General features: G+C 37.9%; 1 protein-coding gene across 2 annotated transcripts in view; it reads left to right on the top strand.

The window, feature by feature from the left end:
* LOC134528325 (uncharacterized) overlaps nt 1–16315 on the top strand; it is a 563803-nt gene that overhangs the window by 188602 nt on the left and 358886 nt on the right. The window lies entirely within an intron of this gene.

The raw sequence follows: 16315 nt of genomic DNA, 5'->3' as shown, positions 1-16315 counted from the left end.
AGACGAAGAAGGACATTGAACATGGCACTCGTAGAGAGTACTTTTTAGAAAATCAAAAGATCGATAATACATTAATTCTATTACAAAAAGGTTGACTTATAATTTGATAAATATACCTTCACATATTTACCATAATAATTAAATTGTAAACACATTATTCATAATAGATTCAAAAAAAATACATTGACACAATAAAAAAAACTTGTTGTTCAAACATTTAAATTACACATTATTATAATTATTACAACTTCGTTCAAAATTAACCTTTAAATCTTTAAATGACATATTACCATTAACAAATACCAAAATAAAACACTGAAAACGTGTGGAAACCAGTTCGCCCAAAAATAAAAGAAAACAAAATTATAAATAAATAAGTTGAGCAAGTGCCACCAACATTACAACGGCACATACTCCCCCCCTCAAAGCAGACGCTACCGGGAGACAACAACAAACTACACCATATATCCCACAAAAATTAAAACTAAATCCTTGACCACAAAAAAAACCCATTACATACATATCATAATAAAAAAATTACAAACTATTCCACATTGGAGGATGAAGCTACGGGTATTAAGATGGTTCCCGAAGGGATAGGAGGTGAGGGATTAGAAGGGGTGGTCGAGATGGACCTAAACTTGAACCATAGAGTTATACATAGGATAAAAATGCAAAGAAAAACGAAGACTGACAAAATCAAAGCAATGACATTAAAATGAGAATTAGTTTCGACATACTGGTGAGGACGTAAAAGCTTAACAATGTCGTGGAATGGAGCACCTCTAGGCTGAGAAATCAAAAGTTTGTTAATATCTTCCACAATTGAAGAATTGAAGGATACATTTGGTAACTTGGAAAATGTCAGCTGACTTAAATTGACATTAAATTTAGGTACATGTACAATAGGTAAAGACATATTAAAAGTGATAGAGGAACTGACTGAACCAAAGGTTTTAAGAAAGGACTAACAAGGACTAACAATGTCACCACGTACGGCGAACAAGTGGTAAAGACGGAGTTAGTGGTAGAAACGAATGACCACGAATATGTTTTTGTCAACCAGATTATGGTAGACCAAGATCCAAGAGCCAAGATCTTGAACTGGATGCTAGAAGACCGGGAAAATGTTTTGGTGCAGTTCATAGATTATGGTACACCTTGATTGTGTTTTGCGAAAAGTATGAGTAAAAGTACTCCTTTTTGTTCCTAGGAATTTTTTGAAGAACTACAGAATCAAATTTCCTGCCTGGTGTCAAGAAACAGCGCTGGAACAACAGTCAGAGATTTATCCAGTTGATACTGTTTCCACCTTGACACTACTTAGGCGAGCGTACGATGACCACATACCTCCGAGAAACCAAACTCGAAGCTAAAGTGGGAATTAAACCCGACGACGAAGACGAAGAAGACGAATACGAAGACGAATAAGACGACGAATGAATGAATAATTGTTTATGATCTGTAGGCTACAAAACTTTCCTTGAGTTGATGAATAACGACGAAGACGAAGAAGAATACGAAGGCGAATGAATGATTTCAAGAGCTGTTTTCACTAAGAATGACATTGTTGACCTGAATTACCTTATTTAAATCTGATTCTAAGTCCTTGTTTGCATGTTCCAACTGAAGCAAATTGAAATTCAATACAATAGAATAAAAATTGTCTGAAAACAGAAGATCATCTTCCTTTTCAAAGAGAACACCAGTATGAGTTGTTGTTACCGTAATGTTAGCTGAAGTTAAGGTGAAGACACAGAGAAGAATACCAAGTGGTCCAAACATGGTGTACAGACATCAATCAACGGAGTGGACCAAGAGAGCGGACCGCTGCACTAAAACATAAAACACAAAGAACAAGTGCGGATAGCATAGCATTAGGACAAAAAATTCTAACATCCTCCTCTACCAATGATTCAAAATAGAAACCTATAAACAAATGAATACTTGAACATAACACTTCAAACTAGGAAAACCCTACAACCAAACTTATTCCCCAAAACTAACATACAAATAATTAAGACTTGTCGCGCGACAACTTAAAACTAGGTACCATGGTTTTTTATATTTTTATTTTTTATGTGCACATACATGTTATTACATTACTTTTACCTTTCTTTTCTTAACTTTATTCATTTTCTTGTGTAGTTATGTATATTATGTATATAGATATAGTGATATAGTAATATAGGCCTATATTGATTTATTAAAAAAAAAGTTTCTTGGGACTCAAAGACTAGGATCGGTGGGTGATCAGGCCACGATCGACTGAGCCAAAGGCCCAAACAAAACTGGGGTGCAATTTCCCCTAACTTACTGAAGACGATGAATGATATTTCTTTAAATGAGAAATGTGGGCTCTGGTAACATAGGATCCAGTGTCTGGATCGCACAAACTTGCCGTAACTGGGGTTAGAAAACGCTGTATCTGGTAAGGACCTGACCAGCGAAACGATAACTTTGCCATTCTTTTATCTACTTTTTTACTGATTGGGTGTGCTCTGCACAAGACGAGATCACCTCGTCGAAAAGGATTATCAATTCTGTTCCTGTTATATTTGACTCTATATCTCTCATGAGAGCGCTTGAGATTTCTAAGGGCGGCTGCCCAAACTTCCTTTATGTTTTTTGGGTCATCTGGTAACAATTCATTTAAAGACCAAAGATTTGCTAATGGATTATTAGGAGTGAAAGTGAACATCAAATTATATGGTGTAGACTTATGTGATTCATGTCGTGAGTAATTAAAAGCCATCTGAAGCCAAACTAAATGTTTGTCCCAACTATTCTGATCTTCGGCATGAAAAGCGATTAACGCTGATCGGAGGTTTCGATTGAACCTTTCCGCATGCGAAGGTGGCGGATAGTACGGAGACAGACAAATGTGACGTATACCATGGGTGAAACACATATTCTTAAATACTTTAGAAGTGAATTGAGATCCGTTGTCTGAAACAATTGAAACAGGTATACCAAAGTTTTGAAAGATATTGGTTTGAAGAGCTTGTATTGTTGAGGGTGCATCAGCTTTCTTTAACGGGATCAACCAAACAAATTTTGAAAATGCATCTACACAAACTAGCAACATATTATTTCCTTTTCTACTTCTTGGTAATGGTCCCACAAAATCGATAAATAATTTCTGCATTGGTTTATCCGAAACTTCTGAAGACAACAAACCTAAATGTGTATTTTGAGCTGGCTTACTAAGGGCACAAAGTTGGCACTGCTTAACTCTCTCTGCAATTTCACCATACATGCCTTTCCAAACAAATTTTCTTCTGATAGCCTCAATTGTTTTATAGGTACCCAAATGTGCACCAATGGGTGATGAATGAAAATACTGGAAAACGACAGGTTTCAAGACTTGAGGTAACACAATACGTTTCTGATTATTTCGAATTCTAGAATATAAGACACCATTAGATAAAAAATAAGATTTTTGGGGTATTCCAGATTTTAAATTTTGAACAATCTTCCGTAATTCTTGATCCTCTTCTTGATGCAATTGAATGTTTTTGAATGTTAAAGGAAAATCTGTTAGAAGAACTTTACATTTGTTTTCCTCCAATGAGGGATTATGTTGTGTCTTATCAAACATACGTGAAAGAGCATCTGCAACAACATTTTGAGATCCTCGGATATGTTGAACTTTAAATTTTAGTGAAGAAATTCTCATTACCCAACGACCAATTTTGCCTAACTGGCGGGGATGTGCAAGAAGCCATGATAATGCCTGATTGTCCGTTTCTAAAAGAAATTCAGCATGTTCTAGATAGGGCCTAAACTTGTCAATACCGAAAACTACTGCCAAACATTCTAATTCATAAATTGATGATTTCTGTTCTTGCTGAGTGAGAGTTCTAGATGCGAAGGCTATAGGTTGTCTAACACCGTCAAATTCCTGGGCCAAAACGGCTCCTATTGCTGAACCAGATGCATCTGTTTGCAAAATGAAAGTTTTAGAAAAATCCGCCATACGAAGAACTGGTGGACTTATTATGTCTTGTTTTAATGATTCAAAAGCCTTTTGTTGGTCATCACCCCATTCAAACTTTGTGTTTTTCTTACGTAGCTTATTAAGTGGAATTGCCTTTTCCGCTAGGTTAGGAATGAATTTGCCAAAAAATTGTATCATACCAATAAAACGTGCAACACCTTTTACATCTCGTGGAGGAGGAAACTCTCTAATAGCTTTTGTTCGTTCAGGATCAATGGATATTCCACGTGAAGAAATTTTATGTCCTAAAAATGAGATTTCTTGTACTGCAAACTTAACTTTCTGTGGATTAACAGTAAGACCAGCTTTTTCAAGTCGAGACAGAACTTCCTTTATGTGTTGGAGATGGTCATCAAAATTTTCAGAGTAGATGACGAGATCGTCTAGATAATTATATACGAACTTGAATTTAACGTCATGAAAAATTTGGTCGAGTAAACGGGTGAGAACTTGAGCGCCTGTTGCAAGACCAAAGGGCACACGAGTGAACTGATATAGGTTCCATGGTACACAGAAACTTGTAATAGGTTTAGATTCATGTTTTAGAGGTATTTGGTGATAAGCTGAATTTAAGTCTATAGTAGTGAAGAATTTGGCCTTGGAAAACCAGTGAAAGGCTGAATGTAAATCTGGTAATGGAACTGATTCAATTTCGATTTTTTGATTCACACGGCGGAAATCAACTACCATGCGTTGTTTACCATTGGGTTTTGGTACTAAAAATGCAGGACTTGCATACTGAGAGGTAGATTGTTCAATTACTCCTTTATCTAACAATTGTTGTACCTCTTTTCGTAGAAGGTTCATCTGGGGTGGTGCTAAACGATAAGGATGACTTTTAACGTATCCATTGTCATGGAGTTTAATTTCATACTCGAGAAGATTTGTAAGTCCTAAATCAGAAGTGAGAACTTTAGGAAATTTTTCACACAAATTTTTGATTGCATTACGTTGATGCTCAGGTAGATGACTCAAAGAATCAGAATTTTCATCAGAACTTTGTTTAACACTAATTTCAGCAAGGCTATTATCCAACTGGGATACACCTACAAAAGGAACTTTGAGGTTAGGTTGAAATTTAAAGAAAATATGTTTCTCCTGCATATCAAGAATAAGACCGGATTTTGTCATGAAGTCAGCGCCGAGGATGAAGTCTAAACCAACATTTTTTGAAACTAAACAAGGGAACATCCACGTGAAATGTGCTATTTTCAACTTTATGACAGCACAACAAACGATAGGCAAAATTTCGTTAGATGCAGTGTAACACTTAAATTGACCATTATCAATAGATTTAACAAGATTAGCTTCTTTCAGTTTATTGAACAATTGATAAGAGATAATAGACCGTGTGGAACCTGAATCCACAAGAGCTTGTTCTACAAACGTACCAAAAGAAACATTGACACGAGGAACTGGAACAACATTCGATCCTACTAAATTAGGTGAACTAGAATGATTAACCTGATCTGGAACTTTTCTCCTTTTTATCGGTGTACCAAAATACTTTTGAAAACAACGTGCTACTTTCATCTGCTGAAAAATGTGAGCATTATATTGAGAATTTTTGGGCTGGCCAAATTTGCAGGGGGAACCGCTCACCTTGAATCCCTGCCCCAGGCGTTTTTTTGTTGCAAAAATCTACAATTACTAACAACATGATTATTTCTTTTACAATTTGTGCAAAACAAGTTCTGAGGTGAACCTCTTGAGTTTGCTGGCCACTGAGCTCTGTTATGTGAATTCACATTACTGTTAGGGTAGTATCGGTTAGGTTGTGTGGTGTTGCAGGTATTAGTGAAATGTCTAGCTGGATTGTAACCTGAAAAATGGGGAGATTGCTTATCTCTGTTTCTGTCAGCAAATCTTATGTTCTGTGAGTGAATACACATCCTGTCAAGTTCAGCGAAAGAACATGGCTTATTCAAAAAAACTAAACGTGATCTTTCTTCAGGAGAAATACCATCAAGGATATTGTTTACTATTTCTTGTTCAGTGACTTTAAGGCGAAAAATAGCTGCGGCTTCCTTAACATCATTAACATAAACCGAAAGAGTTTCACCAGGCTTCTGTAGACGACTGAAGTGTGTTTGTTGAAGTTGTGTGAGCAATCGTGATGGAATGAAGAATGTAAGAATGTCATCATGATAACTATCAAACGAAAGATTTTGAGAAATAGCCGCTCGAGTTCGTTCGGCCAAGGGACCCAATGTAAAAGGGTAAATTACCTCCAAAAGTTGTGTTTCGTGCACACAATGACTCTGTCGCAACCTGACAAGGTTCTTTAAAAAATTTAACAGGGGTGGAACATTAAGACCATCTGTGACTGGTAGTTCCTTCAACATATTTTCAAGAGGGTGAGTAATCATTCCAAAAACATTAGGAAGAGAAAAGCTACTTGTTGCCGTTACCGGCTGTGACGTTCCAGGTGCTGTACAAACTACTACACGAGAATTAGAGCTCGTGGGTGGTAATGATGTTGTGTTGGTTAGGTTCGTGAAATCTACAACTTGTTTAGTGGTACTTGGAACAGGATCCACATTCAACATGGAAGGCCCTGGGATGGGTTTGTAGGGAAGGTTTTCATTATTGGGCGTGGGCAATGCTAAACCCGCGAATTGGTCACAAACTTGTGCCATAGTGGCTGAAGGGGTAAGATCTCGCAATAGTGAAAATTCTGTTTCTGACTTGTTTACAATATCTAACAGTCTCTTAACCTCAATTATAACATTTTGTAAGGAGGCAACTTGGACCTCAGACAATACAGAGGCATGAACCTCTAAAAGCAATTGAACACGTCTGTGCAAATGAGATAAACGATTTCTGACTCTGGGCAAGGTTAGGGCAAAGTTTTCATCATCTGTCAAATTAGTGACTATCTCCTGTAAAACTAGAATTTTACTCGAGCACACATTGAATTCATGATTGGGGTCAATACTCTTTAAATTGTCTTGAACAATAGGTACATCATTATTGATTGCTGTGCGAAGTTTCTTACGCAAAACAGCTGCTGTGGCTTCTTGGTGCTGAACACCACGCAACTGACATTCAAATGTCAACTCATCCTTTAAAAGGAATTCTGGTACTACTGTCGAAGGCATGATTAAAAATACAAAATATAAACAAACAACAAAATAAAACAAATTAACCCAAAAGTGTTGTCACCTCCAGAATAGCACTGCTGTTGAGGTAGGGGCACATGCAAGACAAAATCTACACATGCACAAATGCACATCAAAACAACTTCAGAACCACAGGCTCTGCTACCATTACTGCACCACACCTTACCTCTATTCATAAAATATTTGAGGTTATGTACAAAGGCAGGCGGATGCTGAAAACCCGTGGACCAAGGCTCATGAAGTGTTTTGATGTGCAGAGGGGTTAGTTAGAGTATCAACAGGGCTGACTGGTCATGCACACTCACAATAAACTATAAGAGTATTATTCAATGATTAAATAAAAAGGACAATTTCAGATAAATAATTTATTTTTTTATGTAAATTATTTTTTAAATCTCAACACCCTGACCATATTATATTATCACTAGTATTTTAAATTATTTCTTACATGATACTGATTTTATTATGTTTAAGTTTTATTTTATCTGGGGCCCCTTACAAAAAAAACGAATAAATTTTTGTTTGTTTACTATTAAAACAAATTAATAATTACATGATGAATTCCTTACAAAACAAAATTTTTTGTTTATCAAAATATCTTTAGTCCATGTTACATTGTTTCGTTGCTTGTAAATTACATATTTTAAATAAGACTTTACATTGGTTCAAAAAAAAATTCTTTAAGATAGAAGAGAAGACAAAGTTTGACGAGAAGTCCGATGAGGTTAAGTTCACGAAATTTTCACATTATGTAGAGTTGATTAAAAAAAAAAAAATGTTAGTAGTTCATGCCAAAAATAATGAAATAGTCGTCGGCTTTCCTGAATTAGGTGCGGTCACATCATTTTGCTTCCGGGCTGCCGGGGACAGGCCCCCAACACCACAGCACAAGTTGGTTCAAGTGTACCGCATGACCGGTATCGTGGATTACCGCGTGGCCGGTATCGTGGAACCGCTAATTAACATAAAATAACAAAGAATATTAACATGCCCGGTGTTACAAATATTACCCTACGTTATTGAGACATAAAACAACAAAACTTACCACTTAGTGCGGTTGTAGATGCTTAATGCATCTTGAAAACTTTAAATCACACAAGAACGAATTTTTGAGTTACTACATCATGGCGTCAAAGTGCTGGAAAGGACCGTTTGTGGTCAGTAAGTGCAAGACGAAGAAGGACATTGAACATGGCACTCGTAGAGAGTACTTTTTAGAAAATCAAAAGATCGATAATACATTAATTCTATTACAAAAAGATTGACTTATAATTTGATAAATATACCTTCACATATTTACCATAATAATTAAATTGTAAACACATTATTCATAATAGATTCAAAAAAAATACATTGACACAATAAAAAAAACTTGATGTTCAAACATTTAAATTACACATAATTATAATTATTACAACTTCGTTCAAAATTAACCTTTAAATCTTTAAATGACATATTACCATTAACAAATACCAAAATAAAACACTGAAAACGTGTGGAAACCAGTTCGCCCAAAAATAAAAGAAAACAAAATTATAAATAAATAAGTTGAGCAAGTGCCACCAACATTACAACGGCACACAAGAAAGGCTATCTTGTAATCGCCTGTTAGCTGGCGAACAACGCCGTCATACGTAAGAGTCGGTCGCGCTATCTGAGTTATGCGTGTTGCGAAAAAAAAAATGGCATGCTGGGGGCGCGGCACCGTGAAAAATTGCTATTTATTTCTCATCGCCTCCACCCCCCTCGGCTAGAGTCCGCGGTCGTTGCCTTTATCGCGCGCACCTGGTTTCCCATATATGGACCAGAATTATCCTGGTCGCTGGCTCTGGGCCAGGTAGTCCCTCACGTGTATACACTGTAAAATATTTTGAGCTTTTCACAAGGAAAATACTTAGAAACCCAATCAATAGCCAAAGATACCACTTGTGAAACTGTAAGGCAGAGATTTGTAATATTGCAGGAACGGAAAAAAAGACACAAACGCACAGAAAACAAGACATATTCAGCCGACGTCAAAAGTTAAAATGTATAGAAACCATAGAGAATTCCGTGCAAGGAGTTAGCCAGAACCTTGGAAGGCGGCATCTGTGCTGGCTATGCATTTGTCTTTTGACATCGGATTTATTTTACTTTTTTTTCTGTGTGTTACGAGTAGAGACCGGAAAAATTCGCGGATTCATATCACGATATGATAGAATCGAAACAACTGTATCTTTATATTTTTTCTGTGATTGTCTCACAGTTTATCTGAAGGACTATGAGCCAATGGAAAACCTTCAACCAAAAAAGTATCGAATCGCAAGCGTCCCAGTTGACAGGTCTCACGAGTCAGTAGCCAATGGGCAGGTGGCATTTGCCTGAGTATGTAGGGGATTGTGGAGCCTATCCTAGAGGTCATCGAAAGCGCGAATTTTTCCAGTCTCTACATATAACATATTTGTAACTTTATCGCCAAGTGATTGAGCAATCAGGAAATCACTAATTCCAATTCCGGGCCCAAGCTGAAATGTTCCGCAAGGGGATACCGTGACGGACGTTGCCTTGAACTGGTGGGTTTTATCGGGGTACTCCCCCACCACAAATTTATATTCCCAAGTGCTACGTTATCCCCTTCTTCATCGCCTCTAACGACCCGGACGAAGACGAAATTAAACGCCAATCGTTCCAATTCCTTCTGAAGTGTACTTCAAACTCAAATAGTATTTAGTTACAGCAAATAAATACCCACAAAAAGTTTATTTTCATCACAGTTTTTTTTCCTTCATTTGACGGGAAACGTTTCCGCCATAACGCTGGCGAAAGCAGGAAACACAACCGTCGTGTGTTTTTGTTTACTCCGTGTAAACAGAAACAAATCCAATCTTGCGGAACAGGCTTCAGATTCCCGGCCTGTGTAAATTCTTCCGTAGCTCAAGAACAATTTTTTACAAGCTTTCGGGTGCGTCAGCGGCGACGCCACTCCAACGCATGCGCTAGCGGTCGAATGGGATGACGGCAAAAGGGGGGAATGATATGTATGTAGCGTAGCATGCCATATGCTAGTTGTAATGACGCAGCCGTGATGCTACGGTATTCTCGTAACGCTGCTTGTGTTCGTCTACTCCTCAGTTTTCGTAACGGTTAACATTTGACGCTAACATATTGATTTTATTTTATTTAATGAATCTGCAATTTATTCTTCGTGTGGAAAATAGTTATAGATTTGTGCAGTTGAGTTTATAATTATCATTCATTTTAATGTGAATAGTTTTGATCGGAAGTTAAAATAATTTATCTCTATCTATACATAAAAAAACAATAAATTTCATTTGTGTCGTGTGTGGACTCAACGCGCGCAATTTTTTTTTAAATTTAAGTTTGGAAAACTGGTTTGAGTCCACGGGATGCCAGAGTGGCTCTTTTTGGGGTTTCTTTTAAATATCGTCGTTAGTTTTCAGGGAGTTAGTTTTAATAGGCTTTTTTTTATCTCTCCTCCATTGGCGTGGTGATCCAGCCTGCCTCCGTGGACAACAGATGGCGAACTTCGTGAAGCTGGTAATTTTTTTTTCTTCGCGGGATGAACAAGTGGCGGGGAAGGTGTGTGCCTTTGGCAGCGGCGGTTACCTGGTTGCGGTGACCATCCTTCAAGTTTCTGCGCGGCCGTCGTAACTCACGAGGTCAGGGCTGCGCGGTGCACCGTCCGCGACCCGCGTGGCACGGCGGTCGAGCCGGTCACATAACTGGCAGGGGACCCAGAGCTTTCGTTAACCGTTGAAGGTCCCTGCGAATTTCGCGGTATTTATATACATTTGTTTCGGTGTCACGGTGAACTTCCAGCTTGCACTTTTTCTGTTCTTTTTTTTTTGTGTGTGTAACGTCTTTGCTCTCAGCATACGGTATTTAGTAGGCGTAATTTCGGTAATGCGACGGAAGTCAAGGAACGGAAATGTGTATCAACCACGATGCTGCCATCTGTGGCGGATGGCGCGAACCAAAGTTCACAAGGACAAAGGGAAACTTTAAAGTATCAACTGTTTTTTGTGAATTTTAACAAGCTGTCCAGTATTTTAATAAAATTCCTTGTGGGAATTCAGGTCCGAAACCGGGTTTAGTTTTTTTTTTTTTCCATGTTTTTTTAGCTTTTTGTCGGAGTCGTTTCATTCGAATAGTTTTAAAATTTCGTACTGCGAATCAAATGATTTGATTGTGGACGATGCTGATCCGGCAGCGAATTCTAGCGGCGGGTGCGGACACTACGTGTGATTCGCGTCCAGAAATTAAGTTGAGAACACAGTTTGTGTATTATTTATCACACTCGGCATTATTTTAAAGATTTTTTTACTTCAAATTTCGTGTCCGAGTATCGTTTTACAAGTGTATTTGCAACATGAGAGCACGCGAATTTGCTCGCTACCGAGGTAAGGTGTTACACATCTCTGGCAAGTATCTAAGACTCGCTCAAATATTACTTTATTATTCGACGGTAGCGCTCCGACACGAGGCACGACCGTGAGTCGATTATGAACGCGGAGTTACAGCGTTGCCAGTTATCATGCTGAAATTATTACAATAGCCCGTCACTTTTTCGTCCGTCAACGCCAAGCTATTTACCTCACACCAATAGTAACATTGCAAAATTCAAATGACTCTATCACGTCAATCCAGCTAGAAGGTGAAATGTGGCAGCAGCCGATGTAAAGTAGACTTATTTTTAGGGGTAGGAAAAATTCGCGGGTTCAATGACCTGCAGGATGAACTCCATAGTTCTACGTACACTCGGTCAAATGCCACCCACCCATTGGCTGCCGTCTTGTGAGACGTCCCAACGTAGCAGCCTGTGATTCGATAAAGCTTTGGTCGGGCGTTTCTAATTGGCCCAGAGTCATCCAGGTGAGTTGTGAGCCAATAGCAGAGGCAGCATTGAGGTGTAACTATTTGTATTTTAGCCTGTCGCGAATTGAACCCACGTATTTTTCCTATCCCTACTTATTTGTGTTCAAATTATATGCAGTTAATCCTGATACAAGAAAATGCAGTTAAGTGACAGATCTCTATTTATCAAACGTCTTCTAGCTTCATGTATGTTATGTCTTTCTTTCTTATTTTATTTTATTTTTTTCAAAAATCCTACGTTTGCTTTTCAACAAGTTTTATTTGTAACGTTGTGTTACTGACAAAGCGATTGACCACGTGCTGTATGGCTCTGTCGGTAGTTACGCAACAGTTTTCAAGGACGTTCCTATGTGTTGATTAAGCGCATAAATTCCCTCCTCGTTTTGTTTATTTCCGCCGACACGTTGCGTTTGGAAGGAGCTGCTCCTCCAACCATGACGCGTCCTGTCGACCTGCACTCAGACCGCGAAGTGGCCTTGAAAACACCTCGCATCGAGAGCGGGTGTGACTGGTTTTCTGTGCGCGACCACTTGCCTGGAGAGTTTTATCTGGTGATAATTGTCAATGGCTTTCACTTCTGTCTTCAAAAACCGGAATACAGGTTTTTAGCGAAATTTTCATTTATGTTTATCTTTTTTAAACGTCCTAAATTAAATAATGATAGTCTAATCGGTAAAGACCGGAAAGTTTTCGCGCTTTCGATGACCTCTAGGATAGACTCCACAATCCCCTACGCACTCAGGCAAATGCCACCTGCTCATTGGCTATTGACTCGTGACACCTATCAACTGGGACGCTTGCGATTCGATACTTTTTTGGTTGAAGGTTTTCCATTGGCTCGAAGTCCTTCAGATAAACTGTAAGCCAATCACAGGAGAAATATAAAGGTACAGTTGTTTGGATTCTAGCATATCGTGAAATGAATACGCGAATTTTTCTGGTGTCTACTAATCGGACGTGGTTTACATAGTAACTGTAAAAAAATTGTACACAAATGGGCTTTACTCAGTATCTTCAACTCTCTTTCAGACTGAAATAAGGTTTTTTGGAGAGTAAAGAATAAACATTATAATAAAAATATATATTTTTAAATAATTACAATTCATGTTCCTGCCAAGAGTTTAAACTTTAAAGAAGTTTTTTTTATTAAAGAGTGAATGCAATAAAATATGCATATTAACATTACACATAATTACCATAAATTATTTAATTTGATTAAATATATAATTAAATCAGTGTTATCTTCGGGGTACATGCTAGTTTATAGTATATGTATTAATAAGGATTATGAAATGAAATTTAACTTTGCGGAAATTTCGTATAACTCCTGCAGGATGATAAAGAAGTGCAATCAACTGAACATTTTGAAAATTTATAATGACTCAATGGCTAGAGCCACAAGCGATATTTAACTAGGCCTATACAACTCTGTTAATCGACAGTATTGTTATTTCTTTTTGTCTTTCTCTGGCAATATCTGACCTTCAAGCAGGTTTTGCTATTGGCTCAATGTTCATTTGGACGCCTCTTGGCCAACGAGAAAGTCTCAAATAAAGAAGTATCGAGTCACAGGCAAACAGGTTTTTAGACGACCGACAGGTCAGTAGACAATGAACTGGCATTTATTTACCCGAGTGTACGTACGGCTATGTAGGCTATCCTGAAGGTCATTGAAATCGCTAATTTTTTTCAGTCCCTATTTGATGGTAAATTTTGTGCCACAACATCGACTTCGGTTTGTTAACAGATTTGTATAATATAGGCTATGCATCAAGACATGCCGAAAACCCCGGGCACATAACCATTTCTCCGCACATAGCCTCAAACCAGAGGACAAGAAGCAGTTAGTTTTGCTTCGCAGGTTGGTTGTTGCGTGTAATTAATGAAATTTTGGTGACGAAACTCATAAGTGTACTGCACAGAAAAAATTTTTCTGTACTTTTGCAAAAGATTCCTTTGGAAACCAGTTGCCAAGAAAGAGCTTGTAAATCTACAAGAAATATATTGTAAATTTGAACAACACATGTCTATGTTACTTGTACATATATGAAATACTTTTTCGGGATAATACTGAGTATATTTCTTACAAATATTAATGAATAAATCCTTATTTTAATTTATATTTCATTCAAGCATAATGTTTTATACCACGGTAAAGATAATCTAATATTCAATAATTTGACTTTATTTTGTTTCAGTATTCTTTCCAGTAATTAATACTGAAAAGCAATTTAGGTTTACAAATAACTTTAGCTACTGGGGTAACAGAAAGAATTCGAATCCAGTATTACTGCGAACACTATTTTGTAGCGATACAGTTGTTTTCATGCAAATGTAAAAATTTACCACAAATATTAGTAATTTTTTACAAGATAATTTTTGTTCCATTTACTAAAAAAAATTGCTGTGGGGCTAAGGTGGAAAAACGTTTTGCATCCACACCGAGTATAACTCTGTTGCGCGCGTTTACCTTCGCGCCAAGATGGTCGCGCTCTTTGAAAGCTGTTCACTAAAGCTGGACTCACAATAATCCGTCGCTTATGTCAATCACCCGTCCATCCGTCCGTCAACAAGCCAAGCCATTCACAATCACCCGCACGTCCGTCAAATTCCTTTTTTTTGTCGTTTTAATACTGCCAACAGACCAAAAATCTTAACTACTGGAGAAAATATGTCTTTTATAGATATGTTATATTGACTATCATGTAAGTTGAGCACTTAATAAATAATTAAATTCATTTTATTTTCGCTTTGATATTTCTTAAAATATTTTCAGTTGTTAAAAATAAGTTCAAACGTATGTTAAATAACATTTAATGGAAGCAGCTAAACAAAATATATATACTTTAAAAAACACCTCAATAAGACAGTAAAGGTCACCGGCAGTAAGTATATTGCTGACATTTTGGAGGTTATGTCATCCGTACGTAAGGTTTTGACGGACGAACGTACGGATGGAATTTTTCGGGCCATCTGATTGGCTGCGGGTCACGTGAATTGGCGGGCGGGCGGACGAGACGGGTGATTGCGAGTCCGGCTTTAGTGTATTCGGGTTCGTCCGCTCCTGCCTCCCTCCCCCTCCATACCATTTCAGAGTTTGGGGAGTTCCGAGAATACGCCACTTAGCGTCGGGCGAGTGCGTCTAACTGTGACGTTAACAGACGTCACAGCCGCTAATGGCTTCCAAGATGGAGTGAGGTCCACCCAAGGGCAAGGTTGCACCTGGTGAGCAGCACCGGCTAACTGTTTACCTTTTAGTTTAGTTTAGTTCATTGTATACATTCGATCTGTTTGGTGTGTACTATATTGCATGAAGATATTGAATGAGCTGTGCTAACAAATGAACGCTGAAGATAAACTACAGTGAAAAAAAAACATTTATGTAAACGAGAAATATCAGATGCCCAAGAATTGAGTCTTGCTATATTCCAAAGTTGGGGAAAAACAAACAGCAGGGTTTTAAAGTATCTTACATTATTTTTAAAGTATCGTGTCCGAGTTTCTTGTTATAAGTGTATTTTCAACATGAGAACACATGAATTAGCTCGTTACCAAGGTTAGATGTTACACCTCTCTGGCGAGTACTGAAGGACTCGCTACCAACCCCCCCCCCCCCCTTCCATCACTTCTGCTGAAAAATATTTTATTATATAAGTATTTTGTGACTTTTTTTAAGTGAAACTTCTAATGCGACTTCCAACAAGGTTGCGTTAAACGTTTAACGCTACCATGGAGGCGGTATGAAAGCACTGTTGCGTTAAACGTTAAATTCTCCTGGGGAGGGGGAATAGAAAGAGACAGAGCGAGAGTGAATGCGTGGCACTCGAACGCATGCGCGTAGTATACCTGTTACAGGCCAGCGCGAGCGTTAGCAACGAGTAGGGTCCAATATTCCAAGCACACATGCGCGTGGTATTCTTGCTATGCAGCGAAGTAAACAGTGTGAGCGTCGTGAAACTAGCTGAAATACGTACTTGTTGTTCTATTTTATTGTTCTATTTTAATTTATTATATTCATTATTTCATTTACTTGTTTTTTTAGTTTTATTTGATACAATATGATTTCACTAAAAATCAATTTCTACCCCTTCCTATTTTCATTTCCACATTACGAAGTTTCACTTCTTCCGCGCGGAGGGACTCCACGCACTATTTTTTTTTACATTCGATTAATGTTCTAAATCTCTACCCTGGAGTACCAACTGTTGGGGACCATAATTCCAGCCGCAGGTTTCCTCGAGAGAAATATCGCCAAAATTTCTGCGTGGATCCAGACAAGTGTGTCGCACGAGGCTGAGGAAAGATATTTAAAAAAAAG

This window comes from Bacillus rossius, chromosome 1 (assembly GCF_032445375.1).
Source record: "Bacillus rossius redtenbacheri isolate Brsri chromosome 1, Brsri_v3, whole genome shotgun sequence".
Taxonomy (NCBI): Eukaryota; Metazoa; Arthropoda; class Insecta; order Phasmatodea; family Bacillidae; genus Bacillus; species Bacillus rossius.
The sequence above is the reverse complement of the archived record's forward strand: the minus strand, read 5'-3'. Positions and strand labels throughout refer to the sequence as shown.